General features: G+C 36.6%; 1 non-coding gene across 1 annotated transcript; it reads left to right on the top strand.

The window, feature by feature from the left end:
* Nucleotides 1–9,933: 9,933 nt before the first annotated feature.
* LOC128294472 (small nucleolar RNA R71) lies at nucleotides 9,934–10,040 on the top strand. Its single transcript, XR_008284782.1, has one exon. It is a non-coding gene; the product is annotated as a small nucleolar RNA R71 (small nucleolar RNA).
* Nucleotides 10,041–10,353: the final 313 nt, after the last annotated feature.

A 10,353-nucleotide genomic window follows, 5' to 3' on the forward strand; every position in this document is an offset into this window, starting at 1 on the left:
AGAAGGGATCTCCTGAACAAGAGGAACATTGGTGGAGACAGTCACACCAGGATCCAGAATCGGGTTTTTGCAGTGATCTTTAGAAGACAAAAACGTAACCTCATCAAACACAACATGTCTTAAAATAACTATCTTACCATTTGGAAAAAGATATTGATAGCTCTTGTTTTGAGTACTGTAGCCCAGAAAGGTGGAAGGTTGTGACTGAAACTCTAATTTATGTGTCACAAATGGCCGTAAGTATGGATAACAGCAACATCCAAAGACCCTTAAATGATCATAGGTAGGATCCTGACCATATAGTGCCTTAAAGGGAGACTGGCCTTGTAGAACCAGAGTGGGAAAGTGATTGATCAAATGAACTACACAACAAAATGCATACCTCCAGTATTCTATAGATAAATTTGCTTGTGCTATAAGCGTGATGCTCATTTCAACAATGTGACGATGTTTGCGCTCAGCTACTCCATTCTGTTCGAAAGTATAGGGGCACGTCAACCGATGAACAATTCCTTGAGATGCCAGAACATTTGTGAAGACCTGGTACTCTCCACCCCAGTCACTTTGTAGTTGTTTAATTGTCGTGCCAAATTGCATTTTAATTAATTACTGAAACCTTGTGAAATACTCTATTGCCTGAGATTTTTGAATAAGAAGATATAGCCACGTAAATCTAGTACATACATCAATAAACGTTACAGAATACCACTTATTGTCACATGCAACTGCCCCGGGTCCCCAAAGATCAGAAACAATTAACTCAAAAGGTTGATACGTAGTAGTTGACATATAAAAAGGCAATTTGTGTGATTTTCCTTTTTGGCACGCAGGGCATATACCACCATCACAACACTTATTGAAAGCAATATTACATTTTTGTAAAACACTCTTAACAACAGAAACAGACGGGTGGCCAAGACGATTGTGCCGCAAAAAAAAACACAAGACATTCTACAGTCATATTTTGGAGCTTCGTATGAGCAGCGAACGGAGCCACAGCAGGCACCGGAAAGTGATATAACCTGTCACGAATGTGGCCCTTCAGCAAAGTGTCCCGGGTCTTGATGTCCTTTATTACATAATATGTTGGATGAAATTTAAAAAACACATTGTTATCCTTAGCAAACTGAGACACCGGTAAGAGATTCTTTCGTATACTTGGTACACACAACACGTTAGACAATCGGAGCAGCTTAAGCAGAGTAAATAAAGTACTAGTACCCACCGATACAATTTTAGTAGGAGTCCCATCACCCATTAGAAGAGAGGACGTACTTGAATACGACGTTTTGTCGCGTAGAGCCGAAGGTTCACGACAGACATGATAGCTAGCACCTAAATTAGAGAATCAAGACGTGGTACCAACTTGCACTGGGATGTATGAATCACCTCCACTATCATTGGAACCCACTTGAGCAGTGTTAACATTAGACCCGGAGGTGTCAGAATAATCAGAGGCATGTAGATCACCAACTCTAGGAAGCCCAATGGACGGATCGGAGCCAGAATACACACTGGCTCATGGTTTTATGAGCCAAGGAATCGAGGCACCACCTGTTGGTCCAACATTCAACCCAGGTTCCCAGGACGGACTTACTTGCACATGAATTGTGGTCAGCCACTTGAAAGAAACTGAGTGATACGTGATATCGTGACAGGTTTTAAATATTTATAATGAATCATTCTTGAAACTAACTATTATCATAATGAAGGTAAGTGTACCTATCGAACAGTATTATAGCTTTAGCAAGACCGGATTATCAAACCCAAAAGAACTACAAGTACTAGTATTAACTTTATTTTTATTATCTAGCCTAAAAAAATAAAAAGATTTTTTTATCTAATTAATTAACTAAACTAAGAAATCACAGAAAAGAAATTTTGGGAAAATACTTTTTGGAAAACTCGATCGATTAAGACAATACCTAAGGAAAAATCCACCTAGACTTCACTTATTATTTGACTCTGAATCGGACAATTTATTCATTCAACTTGTTCCGTAGATATCCCTAAGTTATATTATTATCTCTCTCGAGACAAACAACGTCTAACCCTAGTTTGAATAATTGAAATCTCTTTCTAATTAACGCCCCAGGGTTGCATTAACTCGATCTATGGATCCCCTTATTAGGTTTCACCCTAATCTGGTAAAACCTTGTCACCTTATCTCTAGGCGTGCGATCAACTCTGCTTAATTATGACAAATTTACTCTTAGACATGGTCTATTCCTACTCTAGATAAGAGCTTAACTTGAATCAATATCTTGGAATATCAAAACAAGAATTAAAAACACATAATTAAGAACAAGTCAAATATTTATAATACAATTCAGATAATAATAACAAGATCCATCTTAGGTTTCATCCCCCTTAGGTATTTAGGGGTTTTAGTTCATAACTAAAAAGGTAAACACCTCAGAAGAATAATGAATACAAAACATAAAGAAAAACCCAAAACTCCTAAAGGGAAATTTAGGGGAGATCTTCAGTCTTGATGATGAATCCGGCTTATGAGATGAATGAATCGGCTTTCCTTGAGAAATTCTCTATTTCCTTCTTCGTGTGTCCCCTCTTCTCCTCTTCTAGGGTGTATTTATAGGCATTGGAATGCCTAAGAGCCTTCAAAATTAGCCTTTTTCAAATTGAACTAAACTTGGGCTCAGCAGGGACACGCCCGTGTGTGATTGCTTAAGGCCGTGGTCAAGGCTGCTAAATGGGCACGGGCATGTGATCTACCCGTGTGAGTTGTGCTTCCATTCTGTCAAATTGACACGCCATGTGGTCTGCCCGTGTAAGGAAGTCCAAGCTGTGTTGATTTTGTACGTTGGCCCATTTTCTCCGTTTTTGGCCTGTTTCTCTTTCCTTTCACTCTCCTATGCTCACCTAAGTATAAAATATGAAATTAAGGCATTAGGAGCATCGAATTCACCAATTTTAAGGAAAAATCATCCATAAAATGTGCTAAGTATGGGATAGAAATATGTATAAATTACGGTTTATCAAATATCCCCCACACTTAAGCATTTGCTTGTCCTAAAGCAAAATCCTCAACTCATAATCAAAATAAATTCTTCTCAACTTATAATTTCTATCGATAATATTTTAAAATAATCTATAGGTAATCATACATTGAAAATTCAACTGAAAGAACATCAAAGTTTCAAACATTCCAAGTTGAGCATTTTATCATGAAAACATAGGTGTCTCCCCTCATTTAAGTAATTACCTTTGATTCAAAATATCACAGAGTTTCACATCCTCACTAAAGATTTACTCAAATCACTCGAGGTGTTTAAGGACAATAAATGAAGCACTCAATAGTCAATGATGAAAAGTTATTACCATAGGCTTGTATGAAAATCAAATCTCCACCACTATAAATTGAGATGAAACATTAATCAAAAGGTCTTTAGAGGGTTGTAACGTGGCTTTGGTTAGAGGGTGTGGTCACAAGCTAAAAGAAAGGGTTAGAATCGAGATTGAATTGAAAAATTGCCTAACTAGAAAAATAACTAGTCATCAATTACGTACAACAGAACTTTTTCTCAGAATATGGAATTTAACTTCTTTAGCTCAGAAGATCACTACTACTAATATGTATACATGTATTTTTTTATTTTTTTTAAGAACAAGTCAAATTACAAAATAGAATAAAACATAGCTAAGTAACTACTCCAACTCAAATCTCGACATAAATAGGGATCAAATTAATTTAGGGGATTTCAACAATAATGAGTTATGGGTTAATATTGAGGGTAAATCAATTAATGGCTTGATAGGCTCAAAGGGGTTCACTAAGGGTTAATTATGAAGGTAGGCTTTTTATGGAGTGAGTGGGTTAAACCTAAGTGCCTTTATCATTTTGACATATCAAATCAAATGGTGTGGTCTTGACATGCATAATCAAGCAAGTTCTAGAATAACAATTCAAAACTGACGTACTCATAATGAAAGTGAGCATGAAAGAAATAAAATATGCTCTAAAGGCTCAAGATCTCACAAAAAATTATGGCTTTTTGATGTTAAAACTTGTGAATTTCAACTCATGATCATACCTAAACTTAGGGAAACAACCTAAAAGTTTTTAATTCTTCAAAAACCAACTTATCATGCTTGATTCCCTAATGTCTTAAAGTTTAAACAATCAATGCATAAATGCTTATGTTTTAATTCAAGATATATCAATAAAAATTATAAATTAATTAAAATTCATTCTAATAGTGATATGAGTGATTCACGTGAGAAAAAGACAAAATTTAGGGATTTCTAATGATGATATAAAAGACCCCCCACACTTAAGATGCACATTGCCCTCAATGTACAAAGATAGATATTTAAAAAAGACAAATATATAATCATAAGATAGGGAGAGAAGTGAAACTTCCTGAATGATGAATGGATTCTTCGAATTGGAGTTTTAAAGAGTAACCGGCATGAAAGTAGAGGAGGATACTCCGGTGGTGTTAGAGGTTCATTAGTCTATAAGTCCTGCGCCAAAAGAATATTATATCTGGTGGTAGCTATGGTCGTGGTCGAGCAGGACATGGCAGTTGTGGAGAACCTTTCCCAGTGGAGTTTCAAGGTCCTGAGTAATAGTGAGCTTTGGAGCTATTTCTGACTGTTATAAAATCAGGAACTCTTTAAAAGGTATACTGAAGCATAATTACTCGTAATGAAATAGCCGAAGAATAAAAATTGTAAAAACTCAGGATAAAATATTATTAAAAGGAAATAAAAAATAATTTGAAAAAATAAAATAAAATAAAAAATAGGTGTTTATAGAGAAATTGGGGCACACGGTCGTGGGGCACGCTCGTGTGCTCTAAGCTTAGCCGGCGTGTTTTGTAATTTTCGAAATTAGGCACATTGGTGTACATGACCATGTTGCACGGCCGTGTCGATCTCCGTTCGATTCTCCCACGCCTGTGTATGCAGGCGCACGCTTGTGTTAAATTGACAGGTTTACCCACGGTTTCAAAACACAGGAGTGTTGCAAGCCTGAGTTATTTTGGCAGTTTCGGCCACGGCCGTGGCTACTTATCGCATCCCATTTTGGGGAAGAAATTTTTTCCCTGTTTTCACGCGGCCGTATCGTATGGCCGTGTTGCATCCCGTGGTGTGTGCAAGGCCTATGGTACGCCCGTGTGCCTGGCGTGTGGTTCTAAAAAGCCTATGTTCAATGATTTGGTTAGTATGTTAGATTTTAAAAAGTAAAATTTAAAAAATGTAATATTGTTAGTGCTCGGGTTGCCTCCCTAGCAGCGCTTATTTAAAGTCTAAGCTAGACTTTATCGTGTGAGTATACTTAAGGAGATTCGTTAAGCCATAACTCCTCCCTGTCATCTTTAAATTTCTCACAATTGTAAGGTTTAAGGCGATGTCCATTTACTTTGAAAGTACCTTGTGATGGGTGACTTATTTCTACGATGCCGTATGGGAAAACTGTTTTGACTATGAACGGACCTGACCATCGTGATTTAAGCTTCCCAGGGAACAATTTGAGTCTCGAGTTATATAATACTACAAGATCTCCAACTTCAAATTGTTTATTTTGTTTTAATCGAGCATCATGGCGTCATTTCGTTGCTTCCTTGTATAGTCTTGAATTTTCATATGCATAGGTTCGCCATTCGTCTAACTCATTTAACTGCATCAACTTGTTTTCACCTGCAAGTTTGGGATCAAAGTTTAGAAATTTTATAGCCCAGAATGCTTTGTGTTCTAACTCAAATGGTAGATGACAACTTTTTCCATAAATGAGTTTGTATGGTGATGTTCCTATGGGGGTTTTAAATGCAGTTCTATAAGCCCATAAGTGTCATCTACTTTCGTTGCTCAATCTTTCCTGTTTAATCCTACAGTCTTTTTTAGGATACGTTTAAGTTCTCAATTTGCCACTTCGACTTGGCCACTAGTTTCAGGGTGGTAAGGGGTAGCTGTTCGGTGGTAAACTCTATATTTCTTGAGGGTCTTTTCAAATTGGGCGTTACAGAAATGAGTCCCTCTATCGCTGATGATTAATCTAGGTATTCCAAATCGAGAGAAAAGTTTTTTAAGGAAACGTACCACTACTCTAGCATCATTTGTAGGTAGAGCTTGGGCTTTAACCCATTTAGACATATAATTGACAGCTACTAAGATGAATTTATTTCCAAATGAACTAGGGAATGGATCCATGAAGTTGATACCCCAAACATCAAATATTTCACATGAAAGCATATATGTCTGAGACATTTCATCACGGTTAGAGATATTACTTGTCCTTTGGCATTTTTCACAAGAAATAACATACCTGTTGGCATCTTTGAATAATGTGGGCCAATAAAAACCTGATTCAAGTATTTTATGTACGGTCTTATTTCCACCTTAATGTCCTCCAGCTGGTCTTGAGTAGCAATGTTCCAAGACTTTTAATGCTTCTGTTCTTGTAACACATCGCCGAATGACTTGATCTGCACATATACAGAAAAGAAAATGATCTTCCCAAAAGTAATTTTTCACATCAGTAAAGAATCGTTTCTTTTGCTGATGTGTCAACCCTTTTGGGATAATGTTAGTGGTTAAAAAATTCACGATGTCTGCAAACCAAGGTACCTTCGAGCTAGAAATAGCAAAAAGTTGTTCTTCAGGGAACGAATCATTTATTTCCACTTCATCTAGCTCTTTAGTACTTGAATTGTCAAGCCTGGATAAATGATCAGCTACAAGATTTTCTGCTCCTTTCTTATCTTGAATTTCCAAGTCGAATTCCTGCAATAACAAAATCCATCGAATGAGTCGAGGTTTTGCATCAGTCTTAATTAACAGGTAGCAAAGGGCAGAATGGTCAGTATAAATGAAAACTTTAGACAATATTAGATATGGCCTAAATTTATCGAATGCAAAAACCACAGCTAACAATTCTTTCTCCGTGGTGGTGTAGTTCTCTTGTGCGACTGTCAAAGTTTTGCTAGCATAATAAATAGGTTGAAAGTGCTTGTCCCTCATCGCTGTCCCAAAACTGCACCTACTGCAAAGTCACTCGCATCACACATTAGTTCCAAAGGTAAATTTCAATCAGGTGCTATTATAATTGGATCATTAATCAATTTATCCTTTAGAGTATTAAATGCTTCTAAACATTCCTGATCAAAATTAAAGAGCAAATCTTTTTCTAGTAATTTGGTCAAAGGCTTAGCTATTTTAGAAAAATCTTTAATAGATCTTCTATAAAACCTAGCATGTCCTAAAAAACTTCTAATAGCCTTAGCTAAACTAGGAGGAGGTAATTTTTCAATGATTTTGACTTTAGATTTATCAACCTCAATCCCTTTACTAGAAATTTTATGTCCTAGCACAATACCTTCTTAAACCATAAAGTGACATTTTTCCCAGTTAAGTACAAGGTTTGTTTCCTCACATCTTATTAGAACTCGTTTTAAATTTTTAAAGAAAAGATGGAACGAGTTACTGAATACCAAGAAATCATCCATAAATACCTCCATGATATCTTCTACTAGTTCGTCAAAGATGACCATCACGTAGCGCTGAAATGTAGCGTATGGACATGTGAATGTTGTTTTTTTCTTGATCTCCAGGAGCTATTGGGATTTAAAAATAGGCAGATAGCCCGTCTAAGAAGCAGTAGTACATGTGCCTTGATAGTCTTTCCAACATTTGGTCAATGAATGGCAAGGGGAAGTGATATTTACTCGTGGCATCATTTAGCTTCCTATAGTCAATGCAAACTCTCCAACCTGTGACTGTCCAAGTTGGAATTAGTTCATTCTTTTCATTGGCTACCACAGTCATGCCTCCTTTCTTAGAAACAACCTGCACTGGACTTACCCAAGAACTGTCAGAAATAGGATGAATAATTCCAGCATCTAGAAGTTTAATTACCTCGGCTTTAACAACTTCCTTTATGTTGGGGTTCAGTTGTCTTTAAGCTTGCACACATGGTTTATATTCATCTTCCATTAAAATTTTGTAGGTGCAAAAAGAAGGGCTGATCCCTTTAATGTCAGAAAATTTCCAAGCTATGGCCTTTTTATGTTCTTTTAATACTTGAATTAATTTATCTTTCTCCTTGGGTTGCAAGTTAGACGCAATAATAACTAGTAATGTAGAATTATTTCCAAGGAATGCGTATTCCAAGTGATTTGGTAATTGTTTGAGTTTCAGTTTGGGAGGTTCTTCAATAGAGGGTTTTTGTTTAAAATCATTGTTCCCTTTAATGTCCTTATATTCTGCTTGTCTTTGGGAAGATTCATTGAAGTTCAGTTTAGCTTTTATTTTATCTGTCTAAGAGTCATAGTCATTTATCTCCTCTCCTTGGGCATGGCACAGTTCCAACGTGTCCTTATGTATGATTTCCTGAAAAGAATATTGAACAACATGATCAATAGAGTCAATAAAATAACATGAGTCATCCTGTTCCCTAGACAAAATCATGGCATCATAAATTTTAAAAACGATTTTTTTGTCACCTACTCTAAGTACCATTTTAGCATCACCCACATTAATAACAGTCCTAGCAGTGGCTAAAAATGGACGCCCTAAGATTAAAGGCACTTCAACATCTTTATCCATATCAAGCACAACGAAGTTAACAGGGAATATAAATTTATCTACTTTTACAAGTATGTCCTCTATAATACCCTTAGGATATTTAACAAATCTATTAGCTAGTTGAATACTCATCTTAGTGGGTTTAGGTTCCCCAAGACCAAGTTGTTTAAACATTTTACGTGACATCAAATTAATGCTAGCACCTAAATCAGCTAGTGCCTTATTAACGTTAAAACTACCAATTAAGCAGGGTATAGAAAAACTTCCTAGATCTTTTAGTTTGGTTGGCAGTTTGTTTTGGAGTATAGTCAAACATTCCTCATTAAGTTCCACTTTAGATAAGTCTTCAAACTTCCTTTTGTTTTTTAGGAGGTCCTTTAAAAATTTTGCATATGTTGGCATCTGCGATATAGCTTCAACAAAAGGTTAGTTAATATGTAGTTGCTTAAAAAGTTCAAGGAATTTACCAAATTGTGCATCCATATGGTCTTTCTTCAACTTTTTTGGGTATGGAATTGGTGGTTTATATTCCTTCAACATTGGATTGTCATTGCTTTCGAGTTTTACTTCATCTTCTTTGCTTCTGTTAGCTTCTTGTTATGGCTTCTTTTTCGATTCAGCTAACACTTTCCCACTCCTCATTGTAACTGCTTTCACATGTGCTTTTGGGTTGGGTTCGGTGTTACTAGGTAGATTTCCTAGTGCTCCTTCTGAAATCATCTTAACTAGCTGTCCAATTTGAGTTTCGAGCCCTTGGATAGATGCTTATTGATTTTTGAGTGCCATCTCGGTATTTTGAAAACGAGTCTCTGACACTGAGATGAATTTGGTTAGTATCTTCTCAAGGTTTGGCTTTTTCTCCTACTGGTATGGTGGTTACTGAAAGCCTGGAGGGGGTGGTGGTTTCTGATTTCATTGGCTTCCCCATGAAAAATTTGGGTGATTCCTCCAACCTGCATTGTAAGTATTGCTATAAGGATTGTTTTGAGATCGAGGATTATTACCCATGTAATTTAATTACTCGTTCTCCATGTTGTGGCCATAAGGTGGGTATTCTGAATTGCTCGACCCACCTCCATTTGAATCGCACCTCATCACTGGGTGAACCTGTGAAGAACTAAGGAAACCATCAATTTTCTTATTCAAGAGTTCTACCTGATTAGAGAGCATGGTGACCGAATCGACGTTATAGACGCTGACTGTTTTCGTTGGCTTTGTCCTCATGATTTGCCACTGATAGTTATTCAGTGACATCTCCTCTATAAATCCATGGCATCTTTAGGTGTTTTATTATTGATGGTTCCGCCAGCAACTATGTCAACCATTTGTCGAGTCGAAGGACTCAGGCCATTATGAAAAGTTTGAACTTGTAGCCAGAGTGGTAACCCATGGCGGGGGCATCTTCGCAAAAGGTCCTTATATCTCTCCCATGCATCGTAGAGTGTCTCTAAATCCATCTGCACAAAAGAAGAGATATCATTTCATAATTTGGCTATTTTAGCAGGTAGAAAATATTTTAATAAAAAATTTTCGATCATTTGTTCCCAAGTAGTGATTGACCCTTATGGTAACGAGTTCAAGCATTGTTTAGCTTTATTCCTTAACAAAAAGGGAAACAACCGAAGGTGAATGGTGTAATAAAAAACGCCATAAAATTTAAAGGTATCGCAAAATTCTAGGAAATTTGCCAAGTGAGTGTTGGGATCCTCGTCTTGCAAACCATCAAATTGAACAAACTGTTGTATCATTTGAATTGTGTTAAGTTTTAGTTCAAAATTATTTGCAGCAATAGCAGGTCTAACT

This window comes from Gossypium arboreum, chromosome 6 (genome assembly GCF_025698485.1).
Source record: "Gossypium arboreum isolate Shixiya-1 chromosome 6, ASM2569848v2, whole genome shotgun sequence".
Classification (NCBI taxonomy): Eukaryota; Viridiplantae; Streptophyta; class Magnoliopsida; order Malvales; family Malvaceae; genus Gossypium; species Gossypium arboreum.